The following is a 16,150-nucleotide window of genomic DNA, read 5'->3' on the forward strand; positions in this document are numbered from 1 at the left end:
AACATGCTTTAGGTATTTTAATACTAATACGAATAATAACTGAGTATGTTATGCCTGAAGTATTTTGCATATGATTTTCTGTAATATTCCTTTGGTATTTTATCTCTTATGCGCACCAAGTTCATAACTAAGTAGGGTATCAATAACATATGAATGTATGTTTTGAATGAATTGTTTTCTTCTGCTCGGATAGAGACTGAAACCCGTAAATTTCACTGTTGGTCAATATTTCAATTTTTATGGGGTAAAACATCATAAAAGCATAAGCAGTCACCCTACAGTGTTAAAAATTAGCATAGATAAATCATTTAGCAAAAATGTAATCGCCTCATGAACAAAGTACCACCACCTAACAGTGCTGGTATGATTTTTGCATAAACAATTCTCTTCGCGATATTCTCAAAACCATGCTTCCAGACACCGCGAGCCTGCACGCTACACGCGAGTATTGTTGAGGTTTCTCTCTCACCTCACCGACACAAATCAAAGCCCACCGAATACGAACGGGGCAGCACCACCCAACAGGCCCTGATGATGCTTTGAATGAAGTAGAAGGCTCTCCTTCCGCGGCATAAACACCTACATGACGGTATATAGTCAGCCCGAGCGAGAGTCCAGCACATCTTGCCAAAGCAGAAGCACCAAAGTCAGGCACAGCCAGAAGAGTTTGCACTTTGGCGTAGTCCGGTCGAGTTTGTTCCCAGTCGGCTTTCTACGCGTAGCCTACGTTGGCACAGCTATCGGTAATGGCGGAATAGGGAGAGCGTAAAGAGAAGATACCTTCAGTTCAGTTCAGTGCTCCAGTTTTGGGTGCGTTTCTGCTACAATTAGCGGAAAAATCGACAATCGAAACGCACTGGCAAACTGATTACGGAAGCGTTTTTTTTGTGAATCGGTCATCACCTTTATTCAGAAGGTGTTCGCTGCTACGAAGCGAGTGAGTGACGTGAAGACACAGTTTGTCGACAGTTCGTCGTCTACACAGTGTTAATCCTCGAGCGGTAGCAGCTACAACAGCTTATCACTAAAAGGTAGTTTTTTTTTTCTGTCTGTATCTTGCGGGTTTGCGTATCAGGAAATGTGAGGAATATTCTAGTCGTTCAAATCCCGCATTATTTTTCGCTGGTTGGGGCGTAACAATTAATGTACTTAGAAGGGAAGGGGTGGATTTGCGGTCTTACTTGTGGAAAAACATTTTTTACCAGTTGGGTGGCATTTAAATGCCAACCCTCCAGATGGGAGGTAAGGTATCCTATTTCGCGTAATCGCATAGTAGAATTATGTATTGCATTTGTAAGGATCTTAAGCAGTCAGCCAACTTGGGGAAGAAATTTCCATGGAAAATAAACCTTTACCAGGAAGTGGAGGAAAAGAAGGAAGAGGCAGCAATAACGTCAAGTGATGGGAAAAGAAAATCCTGCTGAGCCCATCCAGAAGAAGAGCCCGTGCGAGTCGCACACAGTGAAAAGCCTTCTTTGCTCCTGTGAAGGGTGTTAGTGGTGTTGGGTTACGCTACGTTACGGTTCGTTTGTACGCTGCAGCCGTATTATGGTGTTAGTTTGTGCATTGTATAGGAGAACGTCGCAAGTGTATGGTTATTATTTTCAGTGCCTCTCGGTGTGGTGGTTGTAAACTATAATAATGTTCGACGAGATAACGCCAAGTACTGTGCCGTGCGAAGGAATTTGGCGGAGAGAGTAAAAATGTGCGAGTAAACAAGAATGAAATCGTGCAACCTGTTTTGGCGAGTGGGACGTGTTGTTATCGAGCCTTCTTTGCCATGTGCTATACCTGTGCTGTGTGTGTTGAACGCCAAGCAGACGAAAAGGGTGAACTGGAGCTCGAGGCATTGATTCACGATAACGACTCAGCAGGTCAGGTCATCTGAGAAAAGGTAGTATTGTTGAATTGATTCTGAGGAATATGCAGCTAACTGACCGAATAACTCTCAATTAAGTAACCCGCAGTGGATTGGTCATCCGAACTATGGTATCAATTTTGGAATTATTTCAATCAGTTTATTATAAAATCAACCCTTTATATCATGCCTTCTACTCACTCAAAACAAAGGAATTAAAAGCCAAAAAAGCACATATTTCAGAGATGTATTTTGTTAACACATATTATGAAAGCTGTATGAAAATGCTCTAATTTCATTAAAAAAAATATTTAAGCTCTTTTAGTGGAATGTCTTCAACTGTCTAAGACGAGTTTAGTACTTTCCATTTAATTCCACTACGTTTTGCTATTTTTATAGATTTGACTCGACTTGCAAGTCGAGTCAAGTACGAGACACTGATGATGGCCTCACAGTTGAGGTCGAAATACGTATCTATAAAAATAGCAAAACGTAGTGGAATTAAATGAAAAGTACTAAATTCGTCTTAGACGGTCTAATTTCATTCAAAAACTGATCTTTTTGTAGGAATATCTAAGAACCACATACAAATCGATTCAATATAACGAATTGAGAAGAGAGTTGATGATTTTATCCTTACAAAAGACACTCCAAAATATACCTACTAAACCGAACCAAGAGCCAATAAAGTGGAGTTTTTTTTTGCATAGCAGTTCTATTCGAACACAAATCATATCAAATAATTAGAACGCTTAAATGAAGGTTTACAATCCCGTTTCCTTTCATCAAAAAAGTATCTTGATCAAGTTGGATTGATAAGTTAATTTTGAATTGGCATCAACATTTAACTAAGCGTAAGAAAATATTATCTAAAAATAATATATTTCGTGTCAAGATAAAAAAGTGCGTTTCATAGTACCCAAACGTGATACAAATTTGTCCATTTTTCATCCGATTAATAAAAATGATTTGAAAAATAACTTATTTTCGACAAATCATTACATTTGCATATATTGGTTTGCGTTCAATGTGTGACAATCTCGCGTACATCTTCTTCTTTATTGGCATTACAACCGCCACTTGGACATTGCCGCCTCGCAGCATAGTGTTTATTAAGCACTTCCACAGTTATTAACTGCCAAGTTACCATTTCTGCATTCATATATTTATCATGAGACTAACACGATGATACTTTTATGCCCAGGGAAGTCGAGACAATTTCACAATCGAAAATTGCCTAGACCGGCACCAGGAATCGAACCCAGCCACCCTCAGCATGGTGTTGCTTTGAAGCCGCGCATCTTATCACACGAGTGTATATCATATTGAATAATCAGGCTTTGACCACTCTCTTCCATCCAAATAATCGATGCTTTACATGAATAACCAACCACGCGTTTCCATCAGTTTCCACGCCTCAAAGCATTGAAACGTTTGTTGAAATAAACAAAAAAATATCGCAATTATTTGTTTTTGCTGAAATATTATTGCAATTATTTGTTTTGACCCTGTGACGGGAATATCAGTCGTTACCCTATATCATCTAATTTTCTCGAGCCTGTGACAAGCACGGTGTCATCATCTTCATCAATAGACATAGACCGCAGTCATCATTTAAAAGCAATTTGAAAAAATATTTGTGCGACATCCTGGCTACGATCTGGCGATGGCCCTAAGGAGTAGGATGGCAGTCCAACAAACAATTTAAGCTGAATAAGCTAGTTTTTTTTTTACTGAAGAAGTCTATTTTGACTGGATAAGAAACCTGCTTCCTATGTTTGTTGCGAGTAGCTTGAATTTGATGTAGATGACAACAAACAAATAAAAACAACATCAAGTACACCATTTTATATTTATTGGTGCTAGAGTCAAATGGGATAGTACTATTACTATATATATTATAGTCGTCTTCTACAAAGTTCTTTGGGAAGCCAAATGTATGGAAGCCAGATTAATCATATAGGATAAATGTCTGATTTTGGACCCCTTGAGGAAGTGCTTTCCAATATCTGTGTAAATATACTACAGGTTCGATACGGATGGAAATCACACCATTTCAAAGACGAAAGTCTTATTCATGAGATAGAAATGGGCTTCAGTTATATAAACCAGTGAAATTAGCAACTTTCTGAAATGAAAATATTCTTCGTTTTGGACAGTGCAAAATATCTTGGACCCTCAAATGTACACATTTTTGACATCCCTGAATTGTGCTGAAACAAATTTAAAACGCCTTCGATGAAAAATTTCCTTGCTAGGTATTGATCAAAGGAACATAATGCTACTTATTGTTTTGGTTTATATTTATGATAATTATGTATGCAAAACAGGATAAGTTTGAATGGTGGATGAGGTGTTAAATAAAAAACAAAACCAATAAATTGATAACCCATGCTGATCAGTTTTCATTAGCTGTTGTCTGCTTATCCAATAATATTTCGAGTCTAGTTTCCCTGTAAATAGCCAAAGTTTTCCACAGACTGAGCCAATTTTTGCGATAGATGCTATATGGTACGCATATACTTTTGCACTATTGGATTCACATATAACATCTATCACAGACTGAAAAAGTTAGATACAAGTTATATGCAAAGCATTTAATACAACATTTTGACCACCACGTTTAAATTATGTGCGTTTTATATCAGTTTTATGCACAATTTCAGTACTAGAAGATTATTGGTTAATAACATAGAAAATAACATAGCACATTAGAGCAGTTATATGCAAACCTAATAAGTTTCATAGGATCTCCTTACGCTATTGATTTGAATACTATATAATTATTGTGGTGTGTAATATGGTTGTCCATAGTAAGACAAATTAAATAATTCTAAAAACATTTATTAGTTTGAAATATAATTTTTCATTTTTGTATTTAGTTTTTATTTTAACATTGTATTTTGCAATATGTAGAAGGCATACATCAGGTTCCGGACAAATGAATGGAAATCATCTTGCAGCGGTTGAAAAACATTAGACAATTCATTTCCTGGAAAAAAATACAATAATGTTTGAGGAAACAATTTATTTTAATAAATATGATAATGCTTACCGTTTTGGTTTTTACGTTGGCTGCTGAGAGGCTTGCTGCTGCGCTTGTTGTTGCCCATATTCTGGTTATTGTCACGATTATGCCAGCCACCATTTTTTTAGTCTCTGCTTGGCCTTTGAAATTATCCTCTCCTTGGCTATCGCCCTTACCGGAGTCATGATCCTTTCATGTTGCTGATGTCAACCACTTTGGCTGCCCTGGATAATGTTCCGGTTGCGCATCGGCATGTTTCCGCGGTGCAAGTTACCACAATCGCCTCCGCTGCGGTTGCCGTCAAAATTGTTTAGCTGATACTGGCCAGCTCCCTGCTGTTGCTGGTTTACTGCACACCCAAATCCGCTGTTGGGGTCTTGCGGGAAAGCAAATTGCTCGGCATTGTTGGGTAAGATCCACTGGTTCTCGCGCCACCTCCGGCTCCACCAGCATCACTTCTAATCATATTTCCGAGATTTTTCATTCCGCTCAGATTCCGCTGAACGAAGGGCATAACACTGACCGATCGGTTTTCAATTATTGGATAAAAACTATACTACCAAATGCAAGAAAAAACACAATTTGTAGTGAATTTTCCAGCTAAACTATCTTTGTAATTTTTTTGAAAACATTTGTAAGTCGATACAAGATGCGCGCATATAACATTGAAATGACGGTTTATCTAAGCTATGTGCAAACTAGGGTAAATCACTACTTGGGCCTATGGACCCGGTTCCCGGCTCACTGCACAGAAAACTAATGATTTATACTGTTTGGAAGTCGTAGGTTTATGGTTGATAATTTTTAAAAAGTCTCCCATTTATTTTTCACAATACTCAATATTTTTCTATCACTTGTTTTACTCCTAATTGATCCAATTGTAGAAAATAAAAATGTAGTATTCAAAATTTCGCTCTCCGATGCCACACCACTGAGCCGGAGTGATTCTTTCCACTTTTACAAAACGGTATTATCGAATAAACACCTACCTGAAAATCGTCACAGAGCTCGATACAACCATCGCTTGAAGCTGTTAATCACCACACCATAATTCTAAACACACGCACTTCAATTATTCTTAGTTGTTCGTTTCACTATAACTTATTTAAACATATTAGAATACATTTTAAAATGTATTCTCAAACCGAACAAAAATTCACCTCGGCCCAAGAACTTCTAGCCGCACCGTGCTGCCAAAAGGCCAGGATTATGAAAATAATCCTTCATCGTTAATAGGAAAATTGTCTAATACGTTGACGCTATCATGTTATTTATAATTCTCTCGATTTTAAAAGGTGAAAAAAATATTGTTTTTAAGTATTTGGAAGAAATTTGGATGAGTAAATATAACTTCTCAACTAAATAAAAATGATTATGAATAATACCATCTGGCATCTTGTTGTCGTGGAACGTGCATATTTTTGTTTACGTCGCATTTTCTACCGTCCGAGAGAGAATGAGAGTAAAATGTTGAGAGATTGAGTGAAATTTTGCTTAGGCCGGGAATTAGTTTTTTTGTATGCCGGAATGGGAATCGCTATGACTGAAATGAGTGCTGCACCTCGTTAATTTAAATCAAATAAAAGCTTTTTTGAACGATATTTAGCACGAATAGCTATTTTTTAAGCAGAAGTGAACCCCAATGCAGTATTATACAGCCCACAAAATTCAGGATAAGTTACTTCCTGTTATAAATAACAATTGAATAATGCAGTCGTACACATGTTAGGCCGGGAATGGGGTAAGAAACCCTAGATATCTATTATTAGAAAATAACACGTAACAGCAATCTGAACTAATCATTGTTTTTCTTAAATGGTCTACACATAATGTGTATAGGGATCTCTATAAAGCGAATGGGGTGAACAAATGGTACATCTTAAATGATTAATCTGATGAAATTTCCTCATAGATTTATTTGAGTGCTAATTACCGTAATCTGGGGGCACTTTGATCGCCGGGGTAACATTGATCAGTTTAGTAATTTTCAAGGAATGAATAAATTATTATTTTGTGATACTACAAGTACTTATTATGAGTAAGGTATCTTAATCTTGGCTGAATTTGCTGCTGAATGATATAACCTTCGGAAGAATTTGCATTTATTTTTCCTCAAAATTATTAAAGTAAAATCAACATTAATTTTAGAACTCACAGCATGCTGCCAAGAAAGCACTCAAAACAATTAGAATAACAAAAAAAATTAAGCTTGTGCTTATAGTTGTGTGATAAGTAATCTAATTTAATATTTTTATTATTTAACCAAAAATTCTGCATAACTTGAGATTTTATCAAATAAATGGAATCAAATTTTGCATGTGAAACTTTTTGAGGGTAAGATATGTTTCTGAGGTGATTCGAGACCCTCCCCGTGAACCATTTGATTTCTCTCGCGATCAGTATGCTAATAGAATTAAAGATCATGACATAATGGCCTACCTGTTAGGAAATGGATTTTCAATTTCGTAGCCCCTGCAAGCTTAACTTTCTCTATTTCTTATATGTATGTAGGGGCAGAAATGCGTTTATGTGAAATAAATAGTCTATAATCGATTACAACTTAAACAATCATTTAGAAACAATCTTTTACATATGTAACCTTGGATCTTAACCAACTCATTTTCAACTTTCGTTTTTAATCGATTGCGGACTTCATCTTCGTTCAACGTAGGATAAAATTTGAGGCTGCTACCTACTTTGCTCGACTGGCTACTAGAAAAAAAATGGAAAGAAATTGCATCGTATTTGTTGGCACCCCTCTTCATTGGGGTGATCTGGGCCTCGGAAAGACCTCCATCAGTGCCACTATGTTGAATATTTTTTTCCTCAGCAACCAGACAATCGCGTAATGCATGGCTGCAGTAAGTCTGTCGACGGTTTCGGTGGTCGATTTGAAGAAACCCCTTCCCGATCATCCCAAGGGGCGTTGTTGATGTCATCAGGGTTATGAAATCGTGCGTTTATCTTTCCTTACCCGTACACTTTGCGACGTCTGTGATATTCGCAACACTGCGGAAACTTAATCTGTCGTTGTCCAGAATATCAGGTTCCTAGATACCTGCTAGCATCAGGGAACTCCATCCAGGCAGGCAGCATCGTCGTCTTCATCTGTTTGTTTCGAGGATGTGGGCCTATGCTAACAACTGTAACACAAATGCCTAACGGGTATCCTGAGATCGATCTCGGGAGTAAGTTCCGACAACACAAGGTTTTTGGGTATTCCTTGGTTTTCCCAAGATTATAATCTCTCCATCCCCCAGTGACCAGGCAGCTCGGGGGGATCTTAACCCGGATTCTAAGTCCCTATCAACATTACCCACGCACTTTAACAAGGTCAGCTGTAAGATCAAAAATGATGCTTTCCAACGATTCAGAAATCTGAGGCTGATCACCAGCGTTCAGCTATATTTCTGTGTATTATTCGGCATTCTGCACAGTTAAGGCTCCCCCGGACCTAAACGACTTCATCGTTGGGTCGCTACAGGCAATGTTCCATTCGCGATTGTCACGTCGCGTGTGTTTGGGGGAGCCTTTAGACTACTGTCGGTTCTATCCAAACAGTCTCAGATTGCACAAGATTGTACACCACGTGCTTTTCCAATATTGTTTTCAAGGGCACGAGATGAAAGAACCATAACGCGTATTGGGCTGAAATAATGGTAGATCGTTTGCTTAGTTATGCTGCACAATCATAATTTGAGTTTCGGCACTGTACGAAAACTATTACGCCAGATTTGGGCTTTTGAAAATGTATGGAGATAAACGTGTGGTGAATTTGAAATTCACCACGGGCTCCATTCTATAATCACCTTAAGTGAATGTTGCCTATGGAAGATCCCACGGTTAGACCTAAGGGCGCCTCCTCCCCCTCCCAAGTGCTTCTTGGTACTATTGACGGGTGAAGAGCTTTTAAACTCTAAAAATTCACGTTAAATAATTTTAAAAAAAAGTTTCTGCCTGATTTCTTGTTCTATCGTTTGCACATGCCTAAGTATTTTACTTGAGACTCCCTGGGGCATCGATTTATGGCAAACCCAACTTTTCACTGCTCACGAAGGTGGCCGATAGACGATGCAATCTTTCTGACTTGGTGTTTGTTTGTTCATAAGGAGCAGAATCATGCAACTCCTGCATACCTTTCTGCTACAAAATGCGCAGCCATTCTTCATATCGGCGACAGCACACGTCCAATTTGTTAGGCAGTCCGCAGACCTTACAGTCATTTCCGTCCGTCCATACACCTTTTTGTCGTAGAGTTCTTCAAGCCTTGTTGGGAAAAATCTGAGGACTTTCGGAATCAGTTGAGTAAAGTCGAGAACTTGGAAATTCTGGATTTCTGAGTTTGTAACTAGCCATCGAATTTTAATTTAAACCTCTTCAAGATTCTATAAAACGATGGCAAATATCAGATTCAGACTAATATGACAACGCACAAGAGTATGTTTCTTTAACCGAATTGTGATGTACGGTACCTGTGACTCAACGCCATCTGAACAACCTTCTTACAACAAATCGCATCGATGTCAGTTCGAGAAAAACCCAAATGGAAGCCTTCTCACTTGGGTTTCACCATTAGTTCACAATCACCTACAGGCTTCTTCGCAGTTCATTTGAGCGTTTGTACAGGGGTTACAGGCCTGGTAGCGGTTCACTTTTTAGTGACTTGGTTACTTTTTTTGGGCAAGTCACTAAAAAATCCCTTTTTTCGACCTCATGTCACTAAAGTCACTTTTTCTCGCAAAAAGTCACTATTTTCAACTATTTTGAAACTATTGACTAAGATATTTTTAATAACAGCTCTATGTATCCGTCGGATGATGCTTTGTTCATGGCAGAAATGAAATTACGGATCTTGGAAAAATGATCGCTCTGAAACTTCGCCAGCTATTAAACTCGCTGCTCTTATTGGCATTAGCTAATTGAAGGTGTTTTACGTTAATTTATAAATTGGTATACAGTCATGCAAGCAGGAGACCTGCCGATTTTGATTTTTTTAGGGGAAGGTGGGGATACTTGATTCCTTCGGAGACTTGACCTCTTGCCATAGCAACACAATTCAAACCTATTTGGTTGCGGCAACTCAAATGTGGCTAAATTTGGTTGCATATGGGTTTCAGAAATTTTTGTATAAAATGTGTGCCGCTTGGGTGGGAGACTTGATTCTCCCCTGTTTTACCGAGAACTAAAGTAGTATTGTTGTAGCGTTATTTACTGTATTTTGTCTCTCCTAAACATGTTTTTTAGTGGCAACGCAAAATTTCGCTATCATTTTTTCACAGCACAAAGACATACGTATCCTAAATGATCTTTACTGATAAAAATGTCAACATTCCACTACAATTTCAGGATATTTGGATTTTAAGTTGTTGCCTTAATATGAGGAGACTTGAAAATATTTTTTGAGTAGATATCATAGAAAGGAGATCAAGTCTCCCCAATTTTGTAGAGTGCATGCGCTGCCGAATTCCATAGCAAAAATCGTTCATAAATACGTACAGCAAGTCGGAAAATCTGCGTATTTAGGAGTAAAAATATTTAAAAGTTCAGAGAGCATGTTCCTGCATTATAAGCAGGAGGTCGAGTGTTCAATCCTAGGCTCATTGTACATGAATCTTCATAATTTTTGTTCCGTTTTCTACCAAAACGATCTGTACAGTTGTTCCTTTAGCAATAAAAATTCCAAAAACTTCCGTGGCACCTATGACAAATCGTAGAGTTCTCTGCATCTTCCTTAAGTAGGTGTTCAGTTAATCCAGTGATCATAATTTTCACTCATTCTTACGAGAAGAGAATGCTCATTCACGCCAATTTTCATTTTTCGGGAAAGAAGAATACACTGAAAACCGAAACTACCCAAAAGTGGGTTGTTTGCACTCAAAACCGTGGTTTGGGCCAATAACCCAAATTTGAGTAAAATGACTTTTCTGGCACTAGGTAGTTTGCCTTTAATCCCTTGTAAACAATTTACCCAAAGCTGAGTTTAATTTATCCAAAGCGGACCTTGATCAACCCAAAATAGAGAATACTGAATTTACTCAAATTTGGGTTATTGGGCTGAGCAACCTCGGTGAGGTGTTTGCATCTTGCTCTAGTTTTGATAGCAATCATGGGAAAGAAAGGGAAAACTACCCAAATTTGGGTAATTTTTTTCAGCGATATTCTCAATAGTGCGTATATTGAACTCAAAGTTTGGGTTGATTTATCTGCCCGTGTAGGTTTCGCTCACTTCTAGTGGCGTAAAAAATTGTTTTTCTCACAAGACTACTCATAGTTTTTAGTAGTCCTACTTTTCACTGATCTTCTTCTTCTTCTTATTGGCATTACATCCCCACACTGGGACAGAGCCGCCTCGCAGCTTAGTGTTCATTAAGCACTTCCACAGTTATTAACTGCGAGGTTTCTAAGCCAAGTCACCATTTTTGCATTCGTATATCATGAGGCTAACACGATGATACTTTCATGCCCAGGGAAGTCGAGACAATTTCCAATCCGAAAATTGCCTAGACCGGCACCGGGAATCGAACCCAGCCACCCTCAGCATGGTCTTGCTTTGTAGCCGCGCGTCTCACCGCATGGCTAAGGAGGGCCCCTATTCACTGATATTGAGTATGGGATTCAAAGAGAGGGCAATACAATTTTACTTAGTCACTGAGTAGATAAAAGTTAGCGTGTTCGATTTTCGTTTCTCTTCTGAGTTCGTTTTAAAAGAAAAGAGTGGAGAGTGAAGATGTTTTTCGCCACAAATTACGAAAAAAAGGTTTTCCTTCTACCTAAAAACGCTTCTCATCGTCTCATCGAACTTGCAACTGAAACTGAAAGTCACTATTTGGTCACTTTTTCTGCAACTGAAAGTCACTATTTGGTCTCTTTTTCGTCAGCTTTGGTCACTAAAGTCACTATTTTGAGCGGCATCGGTTGCTACCAGCCCTGGGGTTAGGTAAAAGGTTGAGATAGGCAAAATTTTGTACCATCAGATGAGGACACTCTTCTAGTATTCTGTCCATGTATTCCAAAACCTCAGCTCGTCCCTTGGCCACCGGAAATGTTCCGGGTTTTCACAGCGTATGTTAAAAGAGCATTTTTTGTCCTGCTTGTCATTTTTTGTGACGTTTACTTTCATCATGTTTTATGTTTTCTCCATAAATATGAACTAATATGCCGACCATTGGTGTCCCGGTTTCATCAAAATCGGATTATTCTATGCAAAGTTATGCTGATTTGAATTTCAAGAAAATTTTGCCTATTTCAACCTTTTTGCCTAGCCCCTGTATCTAGAAACCCTAGTGCTGTACTTAATCTAGAATTCGAAAGCATTTTTAAAAAGCTCAGCGCAAACAAATTATTTAGAAACCCTCAAATTAACTGTGAAGAATCCTATACTGCCGTGAATCGCATATTTGCCCCATATGAATAGGAAACCCAGCAAATATGGGACAGATATGCGATTCACGGCAGTATAGTTGACTGGGCTATTGGGCTATCATTTATCTTTGAACCATGAAATTAGCCCTGCTTTACCATTTAGTACATTATGACAACATTAAAAAAAAAACAAAAATTCAATTACTTTTTTTCTTTCTTCAGGCGTAGTTTTGTATTGAAAGGTGCTTCTAAGTATTAATGCCATTATTTTGTTTGTTGCGGTTTTGTTTTGCAGTCGCGGATTTCATTTTGTTAGTCGTTGATTTCCCCCTGAAATTTAAAATTTGAGAAAAATCACGATTTTGTACTTCAATGTTACCGGTTCCAAGGTATTAGGGGTTTTTAATCGGTAAATTGTTCTATGATTGTCTTATTTTACGAGATTCTGGACTTTCAAAATTCTTCTAACTTTTCAATCCGGGAATTACTCTAAATAAATATTAGTGAAACACAAGGAGCAAGGATCAATTCTAATCCTCGAAATCATCGAATAGAATAGAATAGGTTGGTCGCGTTTATTTCTGACACCCAGAATCGTCGTGTTCCTTGAAACTCTCGTAGTCGGTTGCCGACAAAATGATGGCTCTTGCAATGTACCTTGCTTTTCGTTATGGTCCGACTTACAAGACTCATCAATGCGTTCGAAAACACAATCGTCGCATGTAATCTTCTAAAAATGAAAACTTTGCAGCAATAATAGAAGCTTTACAATTTCGTTTAAGGACATTTTTCTTGCCGGCAACAGTAAAATGAGGAATCGAAGGATCAGCTGACCAGAACAACGTGTTGTTAGACCTAGTACGGACAGGCAGAGAAGCTAGAGACATTCATCGGATCTAGAATGACGGTCGCGTCGCAGCATGCGTAAAATAATGAAAATGACAGTTGTACGTTGCTTCCCTATTGAGTGGTGTGCCCATGAAAACGCAAGTGCTTTTTAGTTTTGGATTCCGTGCTGAATGTCCTTAACGGCGTAGGTTGCTGCGTTTCTGTTTAAAGAAAAAAATGTTTCATAGGCGATTTAAAATATGTCCCTTTTGATTGTGTATGGAACAATTCAATAATCAGATACGCAGCTGCTTACGCTGTTAAGTGAATACCCTTAATACAAAAACGAGATTTTCATCTTTATCAGGTTGATATATTTTGCGCAAAAAAATCCAGTATAGTTTCTCAGCATGATTGTGTCTCAAAGCTATTCACCGTCTGTTACATCTGATTCTAATTAAAACTATATCTTTTTAAACTACTGGCTACATTCAGTATCCAAATCTAAAATGGCGATCAGGCCATCGTGGTCGTGGTCAGAATAAAGCTATTTGCATAGGCGCCGGTGACTGATGTAGGTATGTGAAGGATGTGTAGAGCCACCTCATAGGGCACTGAAATAACAGCGAAAGGCTTTGTTAAATATTGACCAATGTAGCCAGCTACGAAAATATAGTTTTATCTGTGCTGCAATCCATTGTGAAACGCGTCTATCAATTTTAGACCGAGTTGACCGCACTTGCATGTGTATAGTTACGTGTACAGTAATGGCGTAATGGGTATCTCATCCACCAAAGAATGTGATTTCAGTACATGGCAAAATCTAAAACAATGTCCCCAGTGGATGTGGCCTGCACTCTCGGATATATGCCCGCTCTTGGCATATTTCTTCGTTTGCACCCAGCCAGCTAACGCCAGCATTCTTGTTGGTTCAATTCTACTCGCTCACGGAAAGATATCAGTGGACACAGTGAATGCCATATTCTACTGAGCCGGGTCCATTTGGTGTTCTACTATGGTGTATAGAAATGCTGAAATGAGGTTTTCGCTTTCGGAATTTGAAATATTAGAACACCCACTACTGCAACCGGTTTAGCACAGTATACGGTCCGTGAGGAAATTGTTGCAGTTACCTTCATAAAACAATATCCCATCAAAAATAAAGACTGCAGTCAGTGGTGGTTGGTTGTGCAAGTGCTGATCATCGCGAAGCGGTAAGTTCTCCCTCACCCTCATGCTATTCAACCGACGATGGGTAGCGTGTGCTCTATCTGTGCACCAGCGCAATTCCCAGATGGAATAACAACAATGGATGAAACATAATCCGTCTTATGCAAATGCTATGCACTGACAAGTGCAAGGGATTCCCAAAGCTTCGTAAGGACGGAGGAGAAACCTTTGTGTCAGCCAATGCAATTTTTAGAGGAAAGACGCACACAATGAATAACTTAAGCTCGCATGGTGTCCGACCGAAGATCCATTTTAGTTCCCATAACATACGAACACTTCAGATAAAAATCGACAGCTGAGCGATGCATTAAAGTCATCATCAATCACGCCCATTGAAGAATCACCGAGCGGAGTAATCACTGTCCCACTACAACTGTTAATTGGATGCTCAGCGTTGCACCAGCTGTCATTATCGTGACTAGAGCAGCACGGTGGTTTAATTTGTGATTTTTCTACTGAAATCTCAAGCTGCAATTGACAATTGACAATCTTATATACATAAAAATGAATTTCTGTCTGTCTGAACCTTATAGACTCGGAAACTACTGAACCGATCGGCGTGAAAATTTGTATGCAGAGGTTTTCGGGGCCAGGGAAGGTTCTTAAGATAGTTCGAGACCCCTCCCCGCTTTGGAAAGGGGGGCTCCCATACAAATGAAACAGAAATTTCTGCATAACTTGAGATCTAATCAGAGACTAAATCGATTTCAGGTGAAACGAAGTTCGTCGGGTCTGCTAGTGTAGAATAAAATAAGGTTGAAATTTATTTTGAAAACTTATTTTAATGTTGAATTTTTAAAAGCGACATCAAAATATTTTTTTTAATCTATCCAAAACAGCAATAGTTAGTAAAGTGAAAGAACAAAATCACAATTATTTACTTGTGGTTATAAGACATCAGTTGATTTTACAAGCTATGACGACTACATGTATTCGCGCCCAGAGCGGCAATCGCATTTTCCAATTACATTTTGCTTTGAAATGCAACGATATGCCTTCTATGTGATAATTACAGGCTGAACAGTTCACGACATTTGTGTGAAAGAGCCTCTTGAAAAGTGGTTACTTTAGCAAGTATTTTTTTAGTAGTACGTGGAAGTCAACAGTGAATTAAATAAAAGCAATTTTTTTTTTCGACAAAGACCATGCATCGAAAATGTTTAAAATTCGAATATGAATAATTTCTTAACCATCTTCTTTATATCAACTTCAAGAATTTCATGCTTAACCAACAAGGAATTCAAGCTAAGGAGGAATAGACAATTTGTAATCCGATATTTTTTTTTTCTTAAACTCGGCCGCCTTTAATATTGTCGTATTTGGTTGCCGCACATCGTCACGCAAAGCTGCATAAAGCTTTAGTTAGGAAATTATCTTTGATTCGAGGAAAATAAGCCGAAACGAAAAAGTCCCATACTCTGATTGCTATAGCAAGAGATCTTTAAATTCTATACATTCTAAGAATTACCCATCCAACAAAAAAGCTACTCCCCATACCCATTCAGGGCAAAAACGCGATTTGGTATTTCCCTTGAATCCAAATGTAGCTCAAGCGACATAACTCCATGGCGCCGGGTGATCGTTTTCAAATTTAATGAGCTGGAACTTGTGGGTGCCGCACAATTGTGGACATAGTACATACATATCTACTCTTAGTTACATACCGCCTACAGTAGGTTGCCACTATGCATGGCTATCTGCTAGGGGAGTTGAGCCATAAATCGACATTTTCCACAAAGCTCCTTGTCGGTAGACTTATATCAGAGCGCAAATTTTGCCGCATAGTCGGAAAGGGAGGGGGGACTATGTGGCCGGCCGGAGTGGATTTCCGTCCGCCCGTTCGT

At 38.6% G+C, this 16,150-nt stretch overlaps 1 protein-coding gene across 6 annotated transcripts in view; it reads left to right on the forward strand.

Moving 5' to 3' along the window:
• The first annotated feature begins 617 nt into the window (after positions 1 to 617).
• The window catches only part of LOC134225662 (dystrobrevin beta), a 133,475-nt gene continuing 117,942 nt past the window's right edge, over positions 618 to 16,150 (forward strand). For 2 of the 6 annotated variants that reach the window (XM_062705923.1, XM_062705925.1), the window contains exon 1: positions 619 to 1,031. The gene's annotated coding sequence lies outside the window, so the exon portion shown is untranslated. Of the gene's footprint in view, positions 1,032 to 1,608; positions 1,895 to 16,150 lie in introns of all 6 variants that reach the window. The other 4 variants (XR_009983296.1, XM_062705926.1, XM_062705924.1 and 1 more) reach the window with 3 other exon arrangements.

Source organism: Armigeres subalbatus, chromosome 3, assembly GCF_024139115.2.
Source record: "Armigeres subalbatus isolate Guangzhou_Male chromosome 3, GZ_Asu_2, whole genome shotgun sequence".
NCBI classification, from domain to species: domain Eukaryota; kingdom Metazoa; phylum Arthropoda; class Insecta; order Diptera; family Culicidae; genus Armigeres; species Armigeres subalbatus.